The sequence below is a fragment of the Anser brachyrhynchus genome (genome assembly GCF_964034855.1).
Source record: "Anser brachyrhynchus genome assembly, chromosome: 5".
Classification (NCBI taxonomy): domain Eukaryota; kingdom Metazoa; phylum Chordata; class Aves; order Anseriformes; family Anatidae; genus Anser; species Anser brachyrhynchus.
This window is the reverse complement of record NC_137699.1, coordinates 10,174,750-10,197,083: the sequence shown is the minus strand read 5'-3', so window position 1 is coordinate 10,197,083 and position 22,334 is coordinate 10,174,750. Positions and strand designations below refer to the sequence as shown.

General features: G+C 37.6%; 1 protein-coding gene across 5 annotated transcripts in view; it reads left to right on the top strand.

Annotated features, from left to right (window-relative positions):
- LUZP2 (leucine zipper protein 2) overlaps positions 1-22,334 on the top strand; it is a 345,602-nt gene that overhangs the window by 97,671 nt on the left and 225,597 nt on the right. For all 5 annotated transcript variants that reach the window (XM_080593094.1, XM_080593097.1, XM_080593093.1 and 2 more), the window contains one exon: positions 3,327-3,388. The gene's annotated coding sequence lies outside the window, so the exon portion shown is untranslated. The remainder of the gene's footprint in view (positions 1-3,326; positions 3,389-22,334) is intronic.

The following is a 22,334-nucleotide window of genomic DNA, read 5'->3' as shown; positions in this document are numbered from 1 at the left end:
CATGTTCTGTCACTCTAATTTTGTGAAGATAGTCTAGGACAGTAATGATATGTCTAACATTCTTTTATGTAGATCAATCTCATGGTGCTATGGAATAGCGTAGTATTGAAGTGTACATGCTGATAAAAAGATGAAATCAGGGAGAAATTGCTCTACTGTTCATAGGTTTTGGTCAAGAAGGCTGCTTTGTGTTTGGTTCAAATATATGTATCACCCATATCTTACTGATAAATATAAATACGTGCATTATTTGGTGAGGTTTAGACTAATTATTTTGCTTGGAGGGACTTGAAATGATCTATTTTTCCTGGTTGTTGAGGAAGCCTTAAGATAGCGTATAGGCATTCACAAAGAAAAAAGGTGGGTAATATTTCAAGAAGTTGAATCATACAATGTACCCTTCCAACAAAGGAGGCTGAATGGTATTGGTCTGCTTTAGGAGTGTTGCCAGCAGGTCGAGGGAGGTAGTCCTTCCTCTCTACTCAACCACGTTGAAGACGCAGAGCCTTCTGTTCAGGGCTCCTCAGTACATGAGAAAGATAGAGCTAATGAGGAGAGCCTAGTGAAGGGCCATTGGAATGGTTAAGGGGCTGGAGAAGCTCTTAGGAGTGAGAGCTGGGACTGTTTAGTCTAGAGAGAAGATTGGCATCTCACAAATGTACACGTATTTGAAGGGACTATATAATGGAAATGGAGCTAGGCCGGTTCCCAGTTTGACGAGGAAATGTGATAGTCAGCTTTTTCAGGTGCTATCGTAGCTCCAGTTGAAACTTAGCAGTGCCCTGAGATGAGCACTGGTCAGTGGAGGTCATACGATCACTAATGAAAATGACCAAGAATTCTTTTTATTATCTGAAAAAGATGTTTACTGGCAGCATGGTAGTCACTGATGTAATCTAGGTAATGGACTAATAAGTCTCACGGGGACTGAGAATGAGGCTTGACTGAACAACAAAATGTAATTCAAACATAGAAGTTTCCCAGATTCTTGGGTTGTGAGATGTGGCAGGATCACACTTTTGCCATGCTGTTGCAGCTGATTCTGATGTATTACTTCTTTATGAAGTGTCTAAGAAGTTTTACTAATGCCTAAAGTATCATCTCCCCAGACATCAAGAATAGGTATAAACTGAACATAGGTTGCAGGTGAAAACAAGTCACTGGATATTTTTGAACGTAGTTGGAAGAAGTTAAACATTGCTACTTTAGGACTGCTCTTTAAAAAAAAAAAAAACTTTTGTGAGGTTAACTTAGATTTTAGAGAACAATGAATGAAAGTTTCATTTCATGAAAGAATGAGCTACCATGTTAGATAAAACATCAAGTTGTATTGCAATGGTGTGTTCTTTCTGTCTCAGCAAATTGACACCATCCACCTCCACCTCCCACCCCGGTCTGAAGTCAGAAAAATTTTGGTCATTTTGCCCTTTCTGTGATCCAATATGGACCATTGATACTTCATCCTGAATAGATGCAAGATGTTTTTAGCAGGCAAAAGCACAACAGATGGAAAGTAAAACTTTCACCACAAAAAAAGTACAATTGGCTGATCTAATGACTAGAAGTAACCAGTGTATCCTGATGGAAAGGAAGACATGCTTTATTTTCCCGTTAAGAGATTGTAGATGGTTTCATTCAAAAATGGTGTAAATAGAATGAATGACATTTCTGTTCAATGAGTCAGTCTTTCACATGTGTATCCTGAGGCTCCTGAAGCACTGTTTTCTCAAAACTAAGAGAAGGGAGAAATATTTTAGGCTTGCAACTTCTTTGCATTGTGTAGTTAAATAAACAATACAACTTAGTAATATTACACTTAGAAAACAAGCATGTCACGCTGAAATGCAGTTTATAAGCATACAGCTCTGAAGTTTAATTCCTTTAGTATTCATCAGAAAATAATTTGTTAGTTTGAAAACTTCTGGTAGGTACTTAGTCTAAAAGATGCTTTTCCAATGAAATTGTGATTGAACAACTTTTCAGTGATGTTTACCTTACTAGTGCAGAAATATTGCTCACAATTCTCTTTTCATGAGTGGCTCTTGAGACACTTCCATCTCTGATAATATAACTTTTCACTAGTTGAGTACGTAACCCTGACCTTCAGTCTGTATTTAATGTCAAGGTTTATTGTGCTGAACTTATTCAGAAGAATTAACCTACTCTGATTTACACTTAAGAATATGGCTGAGATTCTGACCTTTGCCTTCTGAAATACAAGCTAACAAGAAACCAGAATAAGGGAAGTGACAGATAAAGAAAATACATGGAATACTGATTTCTTTTAAACAAACATGGGAAAAATTAGGTAGATATTACTGGTGATGTATAGGAATCATTGAGGGGCATTGACTTTTACCAGCATAATATTCAAGTGCAATGCTTATTTCAGTACCTGGAATAGTTCTTAAAAGCCAGTGTCATGGGGCATAATTCAGTGACTAAATTACATGCATCTATTTCAAATATCCAAGAGGAAAAAAATACTTATAAATGTATATATTGCTTTGTGGTTTTCATTCAGAGAATTTCTGTATTTGTGTCTTACTTGCTGTTGGTATCCTCTCCTGTGTGCTAAAAATCTAGATTCAAAGGTGTTCAGTGAAGTGACCTGCTATGGCTGTTGAAATGAATGATGACTGCCCCTTGTTGTTATGCTTGATGTACATCTCCAATTAGGCTTAGGTTAACAGCAGCAGATCATGAAGTGAGCACACTTAAGAACTCGATTGCTGAACCATTAAAAAATACTTTGAACTATATTGTCAAACCCTATAGCTAAATACATTTGTGTAAGCTAAAGGGCTTGGTTGTAACTTGGGTTGCAGTGGGAAAGTAACTAAGATTTATTTTCCTTACATTGTGCTTATGCCAATATGGTCAGAAAATGAGGATTAATACCTGTGTGACCTGATAAAGCCTGGTTCTTTTTGACTGCTGCTTTGATTGGGCCTTGGCAAAACAATTATCAGCTCCACTGTGTGAAGCAATCCCCTTTGTATCATACAGGCAAGTTCTAGTATGGGTATTAAAGTATATGAGCCCAACTTTTTCTTTTCTATCAGAATGACTTACGTTCACTTCCTTTCAAAATAGAAAGGGATAAAAGCTTAGCCAGCATTATTTAACTGTTAAAATGTGATCCAAGGCTTGAAGTGTGCTCTTCTTTTTGGGTGGCAGGGGGGTATAAAAAGATGTGGGCCTACTGCTGAACTCTGATGCATCAAGTCTTGTGAAGTAAATGGTCTTGCTGAAGGAATCAAATCCCTTCATTACCGAAGCTGAATCTGTTGAGGTATTGAGCCCCTTCATTCTCTGCTTTTCAGGTTCCTGATCTGATGGTGCCTGGAGGGATGTGCAGCTGATGGTGTGCTCCAGAGTGACGCTGGTGAGCTCTAACCCTGCTGATGTTGGTGACTGTGTATCTAAAAGCACATTTTGGCCAAACTGAGTTGGATGGGAAGTTTAATCCCTTCAGAACTGTGTTGCTGGCTGAGTGCCAAGGATCATAAGATAGACAGTGCTCAGGGCTTGGAGGAAAAAAAAATGGGGAGGGGTAGCTAGGGGGAGGGATGGGATATCAGTGCACAGAGGGGCCTACACTATTGCTTTGAGTAGGGGGCATGTGTAAATTTCCTGAAGGCTCTTGAGCAATACATGTTAGTACTACCATAGGTAATGTCACTTGGTAGCCAAGTACAATGTGGTTTTTGAGAGCTAGTTCCTGGTTCCTCAATATGCAGAAAAAACACCGTGATGTTTGCCTTTATTGTTGGTCATGTGCTCAGAGTGCTGCCTTTGCCTTGCTTGAACCCTATCTTTCTAGCTACGTATCTGAATTCCTTCGTATGTGCTGGTATGGTAAAACCAGTTGCAGTTTTGGCATGGTATATATGCTTAATACTACTCTTATTCAGATCTTGTTTGTTAAACCATATATTTCACTAAAATATATTAAAAATGATTTTTTGTTCAAGTTAAGAAAGAACCCATTATTCTAAAATGAATTAAAATATCGAGTTAAATACAACGTCAGTATTTAATGATGAATTGAAACTACTGAAGTGCAACATCTGTCCACCCAAGTTGTAGCTACAGTTTTTCAGGTATCACTTTATTGGTATGGATTCTTCTATGAATCAATTGTTTTGTTTTATATGCTTGCTTCAGAAGGCTTGACTGTTAAACATTCAAAATACCAGCATATGGAGTCAAAATTAGGATGAAAATTTTTGTTCTTGTAATCAGGTTCATAAATGAGACATACTATTTCTAGAACCCTGCTTATAATTAAGTATTAAAATAGACATTTTCTGAGATGCAGTGCTGCTTCAGTAAGAGAAAATATTTTTCAAGGTCATAGTGTTCAGAAAACTTCCCAGAAAATTCCTATTGGATGGAAATGCAAAACAACAAATCATTAAGTAGATTTCTTCTTAGTTATAAATCAGTAAGAAGGTTTCAAAATCGGGGAGTCCTACTGTTTCATTCCAGCTAAGAAAGCAGATCAAGACACCTTCAAAATACCGTTGCATTTCATTTTGGCACCTAAATGAAATTTGTTAGGTATAGCGTGCTTATGAAGGTAAGGGTACTCAGTAGTTTACACCTTCTGCACGTATGTTCAGGTTCTTATCTCTGAAAGCTGTGTTTGGCAAGCAGTGATACCCCTGCATCTGCCTCAGGTTGCAACTGGGTATAGAGTTCTCCATTTTTACTCCTCCTGGGGGCATTCAACTGTGCGTAGTGGCACTACTGGTGCCTGCCTTAAAGGAAGGTCTGTGGGAACTCATGGCATTTTATGGTATTTACTTAGTGAATGTGCTTTGCTTGTTGTAAAAAGTCTTGATAGATTTTGTGTTAAGTTCTGCTTTATTACCTATGACTCAGAACGATGCCAAGTGGGACTTTGCAAGTGTTATGGTTTTATTTATTGAACAAATTACTTCAGTTGTGGGAGGGGAAGGAATTAACCAGTAGATGTTTATCATGAAGGTTTCTCCCTCCCAGATAGCTCTTTTGTTGCAGACGTTTGTGGAACTTCTCATCTGTAGGTTCTCCCTGCCCTGTAGTTGTTTGAGTAGGTTTTTTTTTTATGGATGGTAAAATAGTGATATGTGGGTACTAATGGTCGTATTCTGTGATGATGTTCAGGCAGCAGAATAACAATCCTGGAGTCTCTTGGATTAGAAGGGACCTTGAAGGACCATCTGGTTCCAACTGCCTGTTATGGGCAGGGATACCTTGTACTAGACCAGGTTGGACCCATCTGGCCTTGAAACCCTCCAGGGATGGGACATTCACAGCTTTTCTGGGCAAGCTGCTCCAGGGCCTCAACTGGTCCTAAAAAAATAAAATAATAAAAAAAAAAAAGGCCAGGATCTCTTTTTGAAGTAGTGCAATAATACTTAGGAAAAAAAATAATCAGAGTAATCAGAAGTGAGCTATACAATGTTAAGTAACTTTAAATTGTTTTTGTGTACCTCCTCTTAGCTTGTTGGCAGTTTAGGTTACTGCAGAAAGTAAGGTCTTGAGTCCAGAAGAAATTGCACAGAAAGAAAAGGCCTTGTGAGCAGGTCATTTTGTATCACCAAGAAAGCCTATGATCAAGTTCACATTACTGCTGAAGTTACGTTAGATGAATAATCAGAATTCTTCCTGTAAAGAACCAACTGAGGAAAACCAGGATATTTAAGAAAGTGGAGACAGTATGAGAAACAAGTAGGTGGGGAAAAAAAATCACACTGCATTTGCAGACTGTATACTAAAGAATATTCTAGGAGGCTGAGAAGGTAAAGTTTTTCCTGTATGCTATGGCAGCACTTGAGCTACAGTCCTATTAGTGTTTATAAACAAAATGAATCTAAATGTCATTATCGCTCATTAGGAATGAGGGTGCTGAAGGAATATGTGAAAATGGCTTTGTAGAAGATGGAAGGAGGATTTTTCTGGATGATACTCCTTCACCTTGCTCTTCATTATATGAATGCCCAATATAGGAGGAACAAAAACTCTTATAGCACGAAAAGTATATAATTAGACTTAAAGACAGGATTTTTTCCTCTTGTTCTACATTGTCTGAAGCAAAGCCTGTAATTCACTTACAGAAAGGGGAGCTCCTCAGTGGCAAAAATGATTGCTTAGGCTTGAACAGCAGGGAGCTGTATGAAAATTGTCAAATGCTAATCAGACAAACTGGAAATTACTGGGATTTGTAAGTGGATCACTTGAAAATGGACAGGGTGGTAATAGAAAGCAAAATAATTATTTGGACACCAGGTGCTCTTCTCCCAATGAGACAGGAGACCCATCTTTGTTTCCCAACAAAAAAATAGTTGGGAGTGACAGATCATAACAATCTAATAAAAGAGGTTGTGATGTGTCCTAAATAGGTAGAGAATTTCTTCACTGTATAGAAGGAACTAGTGTTGTATATTGTACAAATGCAAAAGAAAATATTGTAGAACTCATCCTTTGCAATACCTGCATCCATATAACACTGCGTTATTGACCAAACTGCATATAAATATCTTTTGATGTTAATCCAGCTGCTGAAGAAACAGGAACCAGTGTGCTTTTTCCTTTTATTCGGTTACATGGCTGTATACAAGAGTTGGTGCAAAACAATCTGCCAAATCCAAGATGGTGTTTTTTCACAAGAATTCTGCTGTATTAAAAATGACTGCAGAACTGTCTTTTGCAGAACGTTGCAAACAGTATTCTGCTTGTGGAACAGTAGCCTCAAGAGGTGTTGGTTGCTTTCAGCTCTGGAAGGTCTGTTGCTTTATGCAAGTGGCTTTAATGCAAGCCTGTTGGTGGAAAAAATGGCTAACTATTGAGCTTTTTTTTTAATGAAATGAATGTTTCCTTGAAGAACCAGAAGGAAAAGAATACATATTAGGCCCTGATTTACTTGTATATGTTTTTTGATACATGTGTTTCAGTTCTGAACGCTTTTTATTTCCTTGAATTTGTTTGCAGTCATGTGAAGCAGATACAAGTCCCCAGGTCCTAAGGTTCTGCAGTTGGAATGAATTTCCATCTGTATCATTTTGCACATGGCATGATGTGCTTGCAGGGAAAAAAACAAAACCAAATGATTTTTTTTCCAAGTCTTTATTTTTGCTTTCATTTTCCTTTCTGTATAGCTCAAAACTCAGTGAGCAAAATACTGTAGGTCAGAAGATTTAGTTGTGAATCTATGCAGGTAGCTGCTTTAACCAGTGATTTAGTACACCCTGTACACAGGGAGAAGCTGTCATCAAGTTAGTGATTGTCATGAGTCTGAATCCTCTCTGGGGCTTTGGCTTGAATATTGAGAGAAAAACTAAGAGATAAGTTCTTGCCTATAAAGTTCTCCTTAACAAGTCTGATGATTACTCTAGCATTGCTTTATGACCAATTGTGAATTAGAACAAAGCATAAATCTGCCAGTGTGAGCTCCATCTGAAAAGATGTCTGTACTGTGTTATGTTAGGATCATATGATAGTTCTCGATGAAGGGAGATGAAGCAAGAGGATGATCAGATGTGCAGCTCCTCTGATTTGGATCAAGCTAAAATCTTTTTTGTGACATAGCTGCTGTCAGTCCTCTGACTTCTTCAATGCTCAGACTTACACACTTCAGCTGTTGTAATATTTATTAATAGTATTCCATCATCAGGAACTTGTAGTGATTGATTGGCTGATTTCATAGTATGACTGTATAAATCTGTATGCAGTTTGTTTTATTTTTAAACATAATAACCTATTTCTCTGTGTTAAATAGGTACATTGATAAAGGAATTATATATTGATTTTGAACTGGAATTACCACTGGCTAATCTTTGAGAAGATGAATAAGTCATTTGGTATTTAATACTAATAGTTTCAGTTTTTTTAATCAGCTCTAAACATGAAATTCCAAGTAATTTAATTCTTCATTTTTAGTAATGCTTAAGCCTCCTCTTAATGACACAGCTTATATTTCCATGTATATGTGCTGTGTGTGTTCTATGTAAATAAGAATTGGAGGGAAAATGTTGGTAGGTTAACAGCCACGTTTCAAAACTAAATGAAGGAAAAGTAGCCTGCAGATGAAAAACTTAAAAATTCTTACTGATATTTTCTCCTGTTTAGTTTTAATTACCTTCTGACTCTTATTCATCCCTGTCCAGATTGTTGGAATGAAGTTTTCTATCTGTTTTTACATTGTTGTTGCCCAAGATGATATGAAATAAGATTGATATAATTTTGTCACCACCCTGTCATGAGGTAATGCAGGAAGGTCGAGAGAAAAAGAGCTTGGAGATAATTACTTCTGAAGCTCAGCATGTATTGGGTAACAGTTGATTTTTATGTTTATAGTATGCTGAATATTTGCTAGGCTGAAATGGTAATCCTTCTAATTACTGTAATTCCTGCCTTGTTTCTAACAGCTATTTCCATCATAGAGATGGGAGGGAATGGAAACAATGAAAAGGGCGGGTGGTGGTGGAGAATTGGTGCACTATTAATTTTTTATTTTTTTCCTACCTCTACTAAAAACTTAGTAGTGGGAGGAGGGTAAGAGTAAGATAAGGCACTGACAGAGCAAAGCAGAAGAGCTTTGCTACCATTATCTTAGATGAAAAAAGGACTCTGACCTGTTCTTCAACCGTTAATTTAGACTGCTGCTACTGCAGTACCTAAGGATTTGGCCAGGTTTTCTTAGAGCATCAATCTGAAAGTATAAATTTCATCATATTGCCTTGAGCAAGATTATTTATTGTAAACAATTAGAGAGAACTTTCCTTGTATTCCTGTGAATTTCTAGAATGTGACTTCAGTTCCAATACGCAGTACTTTTACTCGTTATATAAAAACTGAAATAGCAATAGAATGATGAAGGTACTGACTCTCTCAATTATAGAAAAGCATTGAAGGGAAGAGAAGCCTCTCAATACTGAGATTGAGAAACATGCTGATATGAACATCCATAGCAATATGCAGAATGGGTTTGCAACTATTTCAACTCATGGAGTGAGTTGCCGTTTTTTTGTTGTAGTTTTCCTTTTTTTTTTTTGATGAGTTTCCAGAGCTGGCAAAATCATTCCTAGTGAGCTCTTTATGTGGACATTAATGACTGAAAGTTAAGCATTATGACCTTTATACTGGGAGGCCTGCACAGATATAATTGTAAAGGCAGAGCAGTATAGCATAATTTTACTAATGAAAATATCTTCTACCTCCTCTTAGAATATATTGTCTAAATAAAATTCAGAGTGTCTAAATAAAACTCTGACAGCACAATGCTGCTACTTGTATATTCTTTGAAGGCTGGTTATTTCTGAAAACAGCCAATGAAATTTTGGAAATTCTGCATTATGATCTGTTCCTCTAGACTCATGGAATCGTACAGGTTAATATGCATATTTGGAGAGTTTGAAGTTGTTTTAGTTCTTTGCACTCTTCACCCATCTCGAAGTTTAAGTGCAGTCTCAAACTGTCTCCAAGTAGCTTTGCATTCACTCAAGGTCAAATGTTGATCTCTATTGCCAGGAATTTCATGAAAAAGGTGTGAAATAATCCTCAGATAGTAATAGGGATTTACAATGGAAATGCTATGTCAAGTAACAGAATTGATTACAAATGTTCTACTATGTAATGAGGAACAATGTGCTAATGTGTTTACAGTATTTAAATATCAAACTTTGAAGATATGATTTAAAAGGGCGTATTTCAAGACTTCTTTAAGCACCCTCAACCCTTATGTAAGAAAAGCTTCCAAAAATGGAAATGTCAAAGTAGTAAATTTAGCGTAGTTGGCATATTAGTTGTTAGCTGAAGTTATCCTTAAAGCGTATTATGTTCACCTAATAGCTTGGATAAAACTTGACGTTGGTTGATACTTTTTCAAGGGCCTTTAAACAAAACAAACAAAACAGTTTCATCTTGTAATAAAAAATACTCATCTTCTACTGCATGGAGAACTTACTAGCCCATGAAACAGATTCACCTCTGATTCAAAGGGTGTTCAGCCAGGCTTGCATGGGCTTGTATTTTAAAACTTCATAGTTAACTTTCAATAGATGTTTCTGACTGTAGAAGTCATATTTTGCTGCAGCATTTGTTTCTTTAATACATGATACACTGTTGTGGATCATAAAACATATTTTTTGTGGTGCTTTTAACTTGCTGAATTCTCAAGTAATTGCTCAGCTAATAATAATAATAAAGCATATGTAATCTGAGCTCCTTGTAATTAAAAATACTTTTTAAGTATGTTTACTCTGCATTTTCAATTAAGACTGTTAGAGGGATCTCAGCATTTTTATAAGCTGTAATGCCGTACCAAAGAAACTTGCTTTGTCAGTTCGAGTGCTGTTGTAATAAATGACTGTTACTTTTTGATCCTTTCTGCTGTAATTAAAAAGCAGCCCATCAAAATACTAACAGTGTAAATGCTCAAACTTAGTAATTGTTAAGTAGTAAATGACTGAGACAGTTTTCAAAGAATACAGAATGTAAATTACATAACGTTCTCCAATTTTTAAAGGCTTTCAAAGCTTGTCCTGCAGCAGTGAAGCTGGTTTGAGTTATTAGTTCTCTGAGCTACCATGCTGCAATTGTTGATGGGCTGTGCCGTCTGCACCCAAGTGAACATGATTCTCCGTGGTTTCTCTGAAGTAACTTAAATGTGCTGACATAGCTAATTCCTTGAAATGCTCTGTAGCTACAACTTGCAGAAAGAAAGAACAAAAGAAAAAGCAAGAAAGAGGTTTTTCTAGCTTTGTTGTCCAAGAAATCTTGTTACAGATCTGTGCAAGTCTGCATCTCTTAATAACTTTTAAACTATTCCCACAATGTCATTGGACTTGAGAGTGAATCTGTCTCTGTGCCCAGTTATAAAACAAATGGGATAAAACCTGAAGCGCTCCCACTGTCAATAGATTAACTTCATAAATATGGAGTCTATTTGGTTACTGTGCAGTTCCAAATGTTTTTGCTCCCAAATGACAACTGAATTAACAGATTGAATTCAAGCGCTGTTTTTAGCTGCTGCTGGGATGACTGTAATACTGAAATGACTTGAAATTGCTCTGGTTGGTTAATCTATTGGATGCTTCTTTGGTTGTAACCAGACGAGACTTTTCAGAAAGGTGGGAGTCTGAGGAGGTTGGGAAAGGGAAAGCAGAGATGTAGATTAGCCTTGACCTGAATTTCAGGGTTTGGCTGTATAGTAAACCTGCAAGTGTTCTGGCTGAGAATGGGAAAATGGGACTACTTTAACTATGGTACTTGGTCCTGTTCTCAATTTGTCAGCCTATAATTTAAGTTCACAACAACTTGCAAAACTTTTTTTTGTTGCCATTCAAATCTCACCTCTGCTTCATTTAATTTGTCTCCTGTCAAGCACATTGATATTTGGATCACCACCTCACAGTTCTGAGGGTAATTCTTCTTGTGACCTTTCTCCTTTTTGTATTAACAGAGAATTTTACAGCTACCGTAATCTTGCTGCTAACCAAGAAAAAACAAGTGAATTCCAAGTGATATGAGGATCATTCAGTTTAAATACATGGGTTGTTGTGTTTCACCAATGATGATAACCTTCTGCTGTTCTTACCCTGCGCTAATAACAGAAAGCATGGAGGTGCAGAATCCGTATCTCTGTTTTATTTTAGCTTTAGAAAGAAATGTTTTCTTGCTTAATTGAAGACTTTTATGTGGAGGGAAGGAGTAGCAGAAGAGATGTCACTGGCTTCTCTTTTTTGCTTCAGGCTGTTTTCAGTTGAAGCAAAATATACCTATCAGTGATGCAAGAAGAATTACAATTGTAGACATCCTATTTCCACTGAGAAATGCTCTGGGGCATGGTGCCTTAAATCTCAATTGCGGGGGTAGAGAGAGCGAAATCTTGAGCCGCAACTTCTGATGCATAGCTGAGATAGTGTAAGTAGAGCTCCAAGTCCCTGATAGCAGAGCTGACTGGGAGACTTTTTTTTTTCCTGACTCGTTCACAGTGTGTACATCTGTTGGGGTTTTGTAGAATGCTGGAGCAACTAAAGATGGAGAAGCTACCAGAGAGCTTTTGTTCAATCAACAGAGGTTCCTCTCAGGATTTTTCAACAGCAGAGATTGAGGTTACCATCACAGGGATCACACAAATCTGAGGTTGAGGATCTGGTCAAGCGTGTTTCCCTTGGATTTGGCGTACTATCAGTTCAGCTAGGGTAAGAGTTTGACAAGCATCCTATACTTGACAGATGAGTCAATGACTCCTGCTTCTCAAAGGAACAACAAACTTCCTCCGTCATTATGAGAAAGCAGAATGGTGTTATGGAGGTTGTATAAAGTGTGTAATAAATGCAACTTTCCCTCTATGATCTGGTTACCATTTGCAACTGTTCTCAGCAACATATATGGGAGTTGGATGAATGTTAAGTACCATTAAAATATGTAAAAAGTGAAAAGTGGTCCCTGCACAGTGGAAGAAGCAAGGTATATAGGAACTTTGAGAGTCTCTTTTTATTATGGTTTGTCAAGGTCATGTTTAGGTATTTCCCTGATTACGTGTCAGACAGCAATGTTGTACCTAAATGCATGGTATAAAATTTCAGCACAGCCAGGAAAGCTGTGTTGTATGCACCTTCTCACCAAGAGTAATTGGCAAACAAATAGACAAACACACAACCATATTGTATGTTTTTATATGAATATTTTTCACTTTGCCGTATTCTATAGTAGTATCATGCCAAAGCTGTTTTGGCTGAATATCAAACAGTCTTTCTATATCTACATATATAAATATAGAGTTAAGTGCTTAGTCTTGCATGCCATCTTAAGTCACCTTATATTTACTCATAAATGTAGCATTTGTTCATCTTGTCCTTTTTACAAACAAAGCTGGGCTTGTTTTAGTCTACTTGAATGTTGGCTGTTGGATTTCATCATGCACGACAAAACCGATTCCCATCCTGCTCTTGCATAGGTGTAGACTGTTAAAGACCTGGTTGAATAAAAGGCCAAAAGAACTTCAGCTGCAGCATGAGGGTTTGTGGCTTTCTTTGGGTTTGGATTGCCCCATGATGAACAGTACTCTGAATCTTTCCCAAAGACATGTGTGCACGTTGTTTTCCAGCAGAATTGTGTGTCTAGATGAATAAATGCTAAGACTCAGCATTCACTGCAAGAACTGTTGACTGTTTGCAAGAAGTAGGAGTAAAGTAAAATGAAGTGCCTAAGTTAATTACCTGCCCAAGTTATTCATGCAGGGAGAAGGTTTGCACAGTTAATTAGTTTATTTTTTGAAGAGGCATTTATTGTTTTAGGAGGAGTATAAAGACCTGCATTGCTTAGTCCTGAGAATGAGTGGATTAGAATCCTGTTGAGTTGGATAAAACCTCATTTATTGTATTTAAACGTATATCAAATAAGCTTCTCTGATCAGCCCTAACACATACTCAGAAAAAAATAAATTATTTGTGCCACTGATTAGATGAAGCCCCAGAAAGTAGGGTTCTTCTGAACATACTTCGAACCAGAGCTACAGGATGAACAAAAACTTGTGGATAGGAAAAGCTGTTCAGCAAAATTAAGTAATTGACAGAAGTTATCAGTCAACTTCTGGCCTTGGTTTAAAATAAATAAATAATTTGAGTTGATGAAATTACTATAGTATGCTATGTTAGTCAAGAGGAAGAAACTGGGCTATGAATATGCAGCAGACTCTAAGGTACTCTACGTACTATTTTTGGTGCTCACCAGCAGTTATGACAAATAGTCTTAGTGACTGTTAATGAAAGAATAGTTCCATACTACTTTATAATACACAAATCTGGTCAGGTTTGAAAGGGCACTCTTTCCGCAGCAGTTAACAGAACATTGTACTCTTCCTGTATACGCTGCAAATGTCTAATTTACCACCCCTTTCTCTGCAACATCTCCCTTCAGTCTAGAACTCTTAGAATTTGTGAGCTTTGAGTGAGTGATGGCTTCAAAGTAGGTGAAAAAGATCGTGGTTCCAAGCACTGGAGTGCCTGTAGCTTTATGCTCCTGGGATATCTAGGTGCTTTTTGTAGTTGAGGTACTCAGTGAGAAGTGTAATAACCAAGTAATGAATCAAATACACTGTGTATGCATACTGTATGGTAATAGGCAGCATGTTGATATTTAGATGCTTTTAGAGCAGAGTTCATTGTACAAAATACTGAGACATTTTCTCTTCTGAAGAATTTATGACCTAAACCTATCTCTGTTCCCTTAACAGGGAAAAAGAGGAAAAGAACGGGTATCTGGGTCCAGTAGATTGAAATTGATTTTTTTCTTTTTTTTTTTTGAGGGTCAAAGCCTGCAGTCAGGAATCAAACCTTAGTCTGAACTTTTTTTACTTTAGTCATCTTCTCCCACTTCATGGAGTATTTCTCAAGTTTTCTTGGAAGTTATCGCTCTCAGTAACTTTGAAAAGATTTCAAGACAATTAATGTAGCAGGAAAACTTTAATTACTGTTCAATTAAGTCTGGCAATGACCCCTGAAGACTTGAACAGGCTGTATTTAAATGTGCATGGCAAATACAGCTCCATCTTCTACAATTTACATAGGGTCAGTGAGTTGGAATAGACGACATCTATGGGTCTGTTTGAAGCTAAATTATTCTTTGAGACTCTTTTTGGCAAATATTTAAAACATTGCTTGAAAATCGCGGCAGTTGATCTCTACCTTTTGATAGTTAGATGATTTACAATTACCTGCATCTGTCTTTGGGAGAAACACCTGCAATGTAGCACTACGTGCTTTCTAGAAGACCAAATTTACAAAATTGCTTGACTGATTTACTCATTTTCTAATGTAATTTAGTCTAAATGGTTTTGTGGTCTATTAATCTTAGTAAATTTTCTTTAAGAGACCTAAGGTTTTTCAGAGCCATTTCAGGAAACAACTTTGCTTGTGAGCAGATACATAGCTTGACTAATATTGAAAGCGAGTGTGAGATGGCTGAGGGCTACCCTTCCCCATGGGAATTGTTCTGGTATATTTCACAAGTAAGACTGAACTAAGGAGGACTGTTCATTGGGAGAATGGGGGGAGCAGAACATCCTTTGATATGCAGATATGGCAGATGAGGTTTTTAAATCATAAAGGTTCTTTTAAATCTCTGATATTTTTATAGGTTGTGTTAAGCGGGGTTTGCATTATATCTGATAAATGAAAATGGAGATCTTGCTAAAACTGAAGGGTGAGACTTGTTCTCGCTCTTGAAATGGCATTTGATGAAGACAGCTCTGAGCTGGATTTGAACCTGTGGTGCTTACTGCTGTCTGTACGAACACTTTTGCCTTTTAATGATATAAGCTTCTAAATAGTACTATGTAATATTCAGAACCTGCCACGGCCTTCGCTCTAACAACTGTTCCTAGGGACGAGCAGCGATTTGTGTGTTTCTTCTGCTGCGATGTGTTTAGCAAATGCTGAAGGACGTGGGAACACATGTTAACATACTCTGGCAGTGTCCCACAATTAATTTGCAAAACACTTGCAGATTAGATTTTCTGGTAAAAAGGCTAGCTCTTGGCTGCTTGATTTCCTATATGTTACCAGTTCAGTAGGAAATGACTTGTGTGGCTGAGTAGTAATGAAGGTTTCCTGGATATTCAATGAGCTAATTCAATGAGCTAAGTTTGCTACCTTCATATTGACTCTCCTTTCAAATTTAGTGCCAAGAAAGAATGGTGGTGAGGGATCTATTCAGAAAGCAATAAAATTTGTGCAAGTTGTTATTGTAGCGACTAAGCCTCTCCATCAAAAAAGGTTCTGCTCTGACCATGCTTATGCATCACCTCATTTGCACTGGGGAAGTGTCTCTGGTTTCTGACTTAGCTCAGTATTCATTCTTTTCCCAGCCCTTACATTGCTCAGTCCTCTGTGTTTTTCCCCTGCTGGTTAGCCATATCTGCAATGAAGAAAGTGAAGATTATGTTGCAGGAGCTTGGACATCTGAACATGGGTTTTCTTTTTCTGTATTCCGTGATATAATTTCTTTGGTGAGGCAATATAAATTCATAATAAGTAAATCATATGATTAGTACTTGGTACTTCTTCTAGAGAGTTTTACAGGCAGCTCCCATCTTACACTCTAACAATTTCAGGAAAAATTCAGATTATGTGACTGTCAGGTAAATAAATCAAAATCTGAGACTTGGGAAAGCTTGATGGGTGGTCTAGATTAAAAAAAGTAAATAGCGGTGAGTGTATATGTTGAGTTGACTTCATCCTTGTGCTTTGTGTAAATTGGGAAGTCTTCTATTGAATTAAAAGTTGCAAGGGGGATGCAGTTGAAATCACTTCAGGTAAGGGCGTCTTTCATTTAGTGTAGTTGGCTAGCATGCTTTGTTTAACACGGGCCTAGAGATAGTGAGCTGCTCTTCAGCTTTGACCCTGAGCTTCACCTTCACTGTGTGAGGGTTTTCAGGCTGCAATTCCATCCTGAGCTCAGTAGTGGAATGGAAGAATGGGTGGGGAGCAAGTAGCAGACTTGTCTCAGAAGCTCTAATTAAGGGGAAGATATGTGGACCAAGATGCCCCTAGCACAGTTGCATTTCCTTTTGTAGAAACTCTTTGTGGAGAGGGATATCTACTTAGACTTGTACTCAGCAGCTTTATTCTGAGCTCTGGTGAAGGGTTCCTGTGCTCTCGTGTGAACTTTTCCTGGTAGGATGGGATTTAATGAAATGCTGAGAGGGGTATGTGAACAGGGAGGAGAACGCTTGGATTAGTATGTGCTGTGGAACAGGGAATGGTGAGAAGCAAAGTAATGTTTTTTCATCTGAAAGACAACTTTGTTTTCCTGAGAAATGGGGGGGGGGGGGGTCAATTTCAGGAATTATAAATAAGACTGAACAGCCAATATAGGATATTAGGTCAAGAGAGGTTAAAAGTAAACCTAGTTTAAGTACTTTACCTAGCTAATTCCTGGATTATTTTTTTCTTATTGCCTTCCATTCTAAGACACTTCATGTATGTGTGCATATATATATACATGTTTATATGTTATATATAATATACATTTATTTATATATACATTTATATATATACACACACATACATATAAATGTTGGTTTGTAAGTTTAGGGAAAAATATTATGTCCATTTACCCTGCTTCTCAGTCTCGGCTGTGCCCTGTATTTAAATAAAGAGTTGAGCTCGGTGGTCTGATGATTGTATTTGGAGTATTTGAATAAGTTGAGCAAGATGCCACTTAACACTGGTGTACAAGGATGAATTCTGCCATGTCAGGTATGTAGATAGGGTTTAGTAGACGTGCAAACATACAGCATGTGTAACTGAGATATGCTCCAAATAATTCGTCAAAAAAGTAATGTTTCAGGTGGCTTTGTGTGAAGCTGAGTTCATAGAGAAGTGTAAGCATGCAGATCTCCTGACTGAATCCTTAGCTTGAACCACTGTCAAGCCCTCAGGGCATGCGTTTTTGGCAGGTGAGATACATGTCATTCTTAACAGCCCTTGTTGCAGCCTTTTGTGAACCAAACCATTTATACTACTACTAGCTTTGTTTTTTAGATTGCAGATCCATCTTATTAAAACTTCTTTTCATCAGTTGAAGATTTTTAAGCTAATGAGAGGAATCCAATAGACTGATACCTGGCTGGGGGGTGCAGGATACTGTGAACTTGATCAGCTTCTTTCCTTCTCAGCTGTCTTCATCATAGCTCTGTTTTCTTATAAAAATGGTGGGTTTTGTGCTCTTGGTAGGCAGAATAAGTGTTTAGTGTTTACAGCCATGTATTTTATTGCATTATGCATCTCCTAGTATCATAGTTCAAAAAAAAATATATATATATACACATAAACAGTATGCAATAGCCCCAAGGTTTGTACTGCTTTTTATAAAGGAAGAAATGAAAATCCCAGTTAAATATTTTTGCAGTTGTTCAAACCATCATTGTCTCTGTAGTAACTGAACATATGTTGCTGGAATAGTTCATTCTTATCAGGGCAGCTGCAGGAAAGATATGGGAAAAGGAAGGAGTGCACTGTTATCTTTTGGGGGATAGGTTAGGTATCCATTCTTGATAGAAAACTAGTCTTGCTACTGTTATTACTAACATGTAGGGCATTAGTAAATTACAACTTGTTTCTCTGAAACATGAATTAAAAATATCTGTAGACCATGTTGTGTAAAATCAGTCCACATTCTAAGTCCTGACTTAGTTGTTTTTTATGTCCAATTCTGTAAGTTGTAAAAATGGCTTATACTAGGACTAGCTATCTGAGGTAGTGTTCAGGTCTGTTGTTGCCTCTCATGTAGCACTACACTCGAAATTTCAGCAGATCAAAAGCTTTTGATTAGAATCTTGATGTTTTGTATCTGTCCCAGAAGCTTCTTCACATGGTGTGTAGCTCTTTGGTGGTTTGTATAAAAGTTTAGCTACATAAGTTGTGAATTTTAAGGTAGTTGTTACCACCTGGTTGTACGATTGGTTTTTTGGTAGTGAAAACATGGAGCTTAAAAGATTCTAAACAAGCATAAAAGTGATTCTTGTGCTTATGCCTTGGCCAAATATATATATATTTATATATATATATATATTTTTTTTGGCTTGACACTGCTTGCTCTTTTGACCACAGCTATGCAAGTCCTGGAGTTTGGTCATTGCTCAAAAGTTCCATCATCTGTGTAAGGAGTGATAACCCCCTTTAAAAAGGAAGTGTGTTTGTAGGGAGTATTATACTGGGGATCTTTGAGGACCCCCGATTCTAATGGATTGCAGTTGAAATTGAGGTTATGCAACTATTTTCAGATCCTTTCTGTCTCTTGACAGAAATAAGTCATTATTAATTATTAAAAGTATTAATTCCATTAACACTAGAACGATGCTCAGGATATGTTGAGTATATAGAAAACGAACTTGTATGTAATAGTAGACTGAAGTGTCAACACCAGAACTGATATTCATGTAGAGAGCTAGTACTTTTCTCATTTGCACTGGTTCTGTGTTTGGACATTTTGAGTAATGCTATATAACCCATTCTCAGTTTGTCATAGAATTTCAGCTTTTACATCATACTTGACCGTTTCTTGCTTCTGACCACAGTTAAAGGTACTGAAAAAGTTTGGAGGGTTCTGTGTTGGGATACACCAGAATTACTAAACATAAAAGCACCCTTAATGAGAAACAAATTTCAGTTACAAAGAAAACATTTTGTCCTTGAACTCTGATTAGTGTGCTGCCATGCTCTGAGTTTTCCAGTTGAGCTGAGAAAATAATAAATTAGATATATATGCATGAGTGCATGTACATGCATGTTTAAAAAACAAAACAAAAAAACTGAAAAATCAGGAGCCAAATTGCTGCTATAAATGAAGAACTAGAGAGGACTAAAAATATTGTAGAATCAAAAGACACAAAAGGAGAATAAAAATACAGAAAGCAAAGGTGAAAGATGAAAGGAAGGTTGCAGAGAAGGTTATGGTAAATAATAAGAAATTTATAAGCAACAAAAGGTCAGTGAAGAAGACAGCCAGGCCTCTGTTCGATAGCGGCAGTAATTTATTGACAAAAGAAAGTACAGTGCGAAGAAATTAAATGAATTCTGTTTCACTGCTTGCAATGGAGAATCAGGGTGAGATGCCAGATCTAGTAATAAATTTTCCCAGAGTATAGAGAAGCAGTGAATAAAATACGGGCTGGGCAAAAATACGTGCTTTAGAAATAAGTGTCTGATCCAGAGACTTAACTAGATGGCACAGCTAAAGGTTGCAAGTCTACATGTGAGCTGTACCTAGCACTGCTAAGGAAAACTTTACCTTTTTCATGTTTTTTTTTCTTCTTCCCCTGGAGGCAGCACTACTTCATTAGAGAGATGGTTCTGTAGGGTCTTCTGTTTCTTTAGAGTGGTAGGGAAGAATAGTGTTGTCTTCCACTCATCTTCCCCTGTTTTCAGCCCCCATGTCCCCAGTCATAATGAATAGTGTCTGGAAGAAGGAAGAAACGAAGTATGGTCACAGAGGCTAAGGATGCTTGCTGCAAATATGAGTATTAGCAAATGAGAAAATAAGGAAGATGCAGCGTTAAGAAAGGTGTTAGATGAACAGCACATTGCACAAAATTTGAGATCTGTGTTTGGACTTCCTGAGATGAAGTTGAAGGACAAGAGTGGGCATCACCTTTGCGCTCTGTGTTTCAGCTGGGCTTAGCTGCAGTGGGAGAATTGCAGATGACAACTGCAAGTCCATCCTGCAGAAAAAAATGGTGGCTGCAGAAAGAGGAAGCTGATGGTGAGTGAAGCCCTGGTGATGACAGAATGTGCAAGTTGTCCTCCCTTCAGCAGTTAGTTAACTGCTGCCTTGACCTAGACCTGGAGAGCTTCACAGCTGAGGGAAGGATACTTTTGGTCCATATTTTAACTTTGCTTCAGACAGAACTTTTGTAGTTTGTCTGAATGCCACTGAACAAAAAGGCTCCAATATTAGGATATTTTATGAGAGATGAGCATGTGTTTTTTTCTTACTCCTGTAGTAGTGACAACTGTAGTATTACTGTAGAGCTGCCATATGTGGTGGCCTTTGTGGACCTGATGGTAATTAGAATTTCTCTGGGGAAGTGAAGGAAAAATGTATGTATATGTATGTGAGAGAAATGGTAGCAGAAGATGAAGATCAGAGTAGGGAACGTGTGTTGAACATGGTAAAAATGAAGTAGAGCTTCACAGAGGTAGAAAATGTATTGACAGTTAAGGGAGGGCAAAAGTTTGCTGGGATAAAAGACTTCTGAAGAGGGAGGAGACGATAGGAGCAGATGAAAGGCATAATACCCGTTTTATGAACGTGTTATAGGCTGTCTGCTGCAAGTTCAGAGAGGTTCTTCGCTACTGTTATTTTTCACCTTTTTTGTTCTTGAACTATAACAGAGCTGCGCAGGCTTATGAGAGTTTCTTGGCAATCTGAGGCTTTTCATCGCTAGCCTTCCAAGCCTTCTGCTTTCCATGACTGGCTGCAGAGAAGTGCTACGAGGCTTTCATCGTTGCCCTCAAAATCGGTGTACTACCAACTGTGAAAGAAAAGACATATCAAAGGACTGAATGATAGTTTATGAAGTCTTCGTAATTCATTTCTTTCTCTTATGTCAAGTAGTTTTCCGAAGTTACTACATGTGTGAACAACCGAAAATACTTTGATCTTTAGTTGTTTCCCACATGAGTTTGAATATATCTGAATTGACAAGTAACCTGTGATCAAATCTGATAAGCTAAGGAGCTGTGCATAACTTGATCTCTGGAGCACAGACAGCTTCATTACCTAAAGCTTATCCATGCTTTGATAAGATACTTAGAGGGAAAACACCAAAATGACTTGACTATTTTGTGCACTCAGGAGCTTCCAAAATTCCTCTAATAAAACCTGAAGTTACAACCTGCTACGTACAGGATTTGTATGTAATATTTAAAAAAAAATCTTTAAACGTAGTCTGAAATTATTAGGTGGATCCTACAGTATCTGATAGCTCTGTCAGTGAACTTAAAGAAATATATTTGTTGGGGGGGGACACACTTGTACTTTTAGGAAGAGACCTCTGAATTCATTGCAACACTGGAAAGGCAAGCTACAGTCAGATAAAACATCCCACATCATGTTAATTAAAACAAAGTTTGGACCATCATGATGAGTTTCTTGAGTATGGAGATGGACAAGGTGTACCCATAGTACTGTTACACACCTCAAGCGGTGTCTCCAGCCAGTCTTGTGTAATGTTCATCACCAGTGCATGCATCAACAATATCAGCTGAACAAATTGTTACGTAACCCTGTTAGGATTCAAGTGTGCCTTTAATATAATGATGTTTACATGTGTGTTTATAAAATAAGTGTAAAACACTGTGTACCTGTGTCTTAAACAGCTCTTTTTTAACAGCAGTGATAGCATAAATCATTGGTCCGACACCTGGGGCAATGTTGGTTCTTACAGCCTATTATCTTGTTAGGTGATACAAACACTGCTATTCCGTGAATGAAATGTGACCTTATGTTGGGAAGATGAACTTGATGGGGATGTGAGAGGAACTCAGTCCTCTGTCTTGCCGATGCTGAACCGCTATTTTTTTCAAAAGTTGCAGCTTAAGCTTCTGACCCTTGCAACATACAGAACTAAGTTCATGCCAGTTATCTAGACAGTTAGTGGAGTTCGTGCTTTAGGTTTAGGGATGCTATAGAAAATGAGGCATCTTTGTCTGAGACAGGATTGTATGTGAGAAATGGAGTTATCCTCCATGGATGCTTATTTTCCCTGCCAGTATTAATTACAGCAAGGCTTTAGACCCACCTTTAGATGTTTACGGTGTCTTTACTGTCTCCTT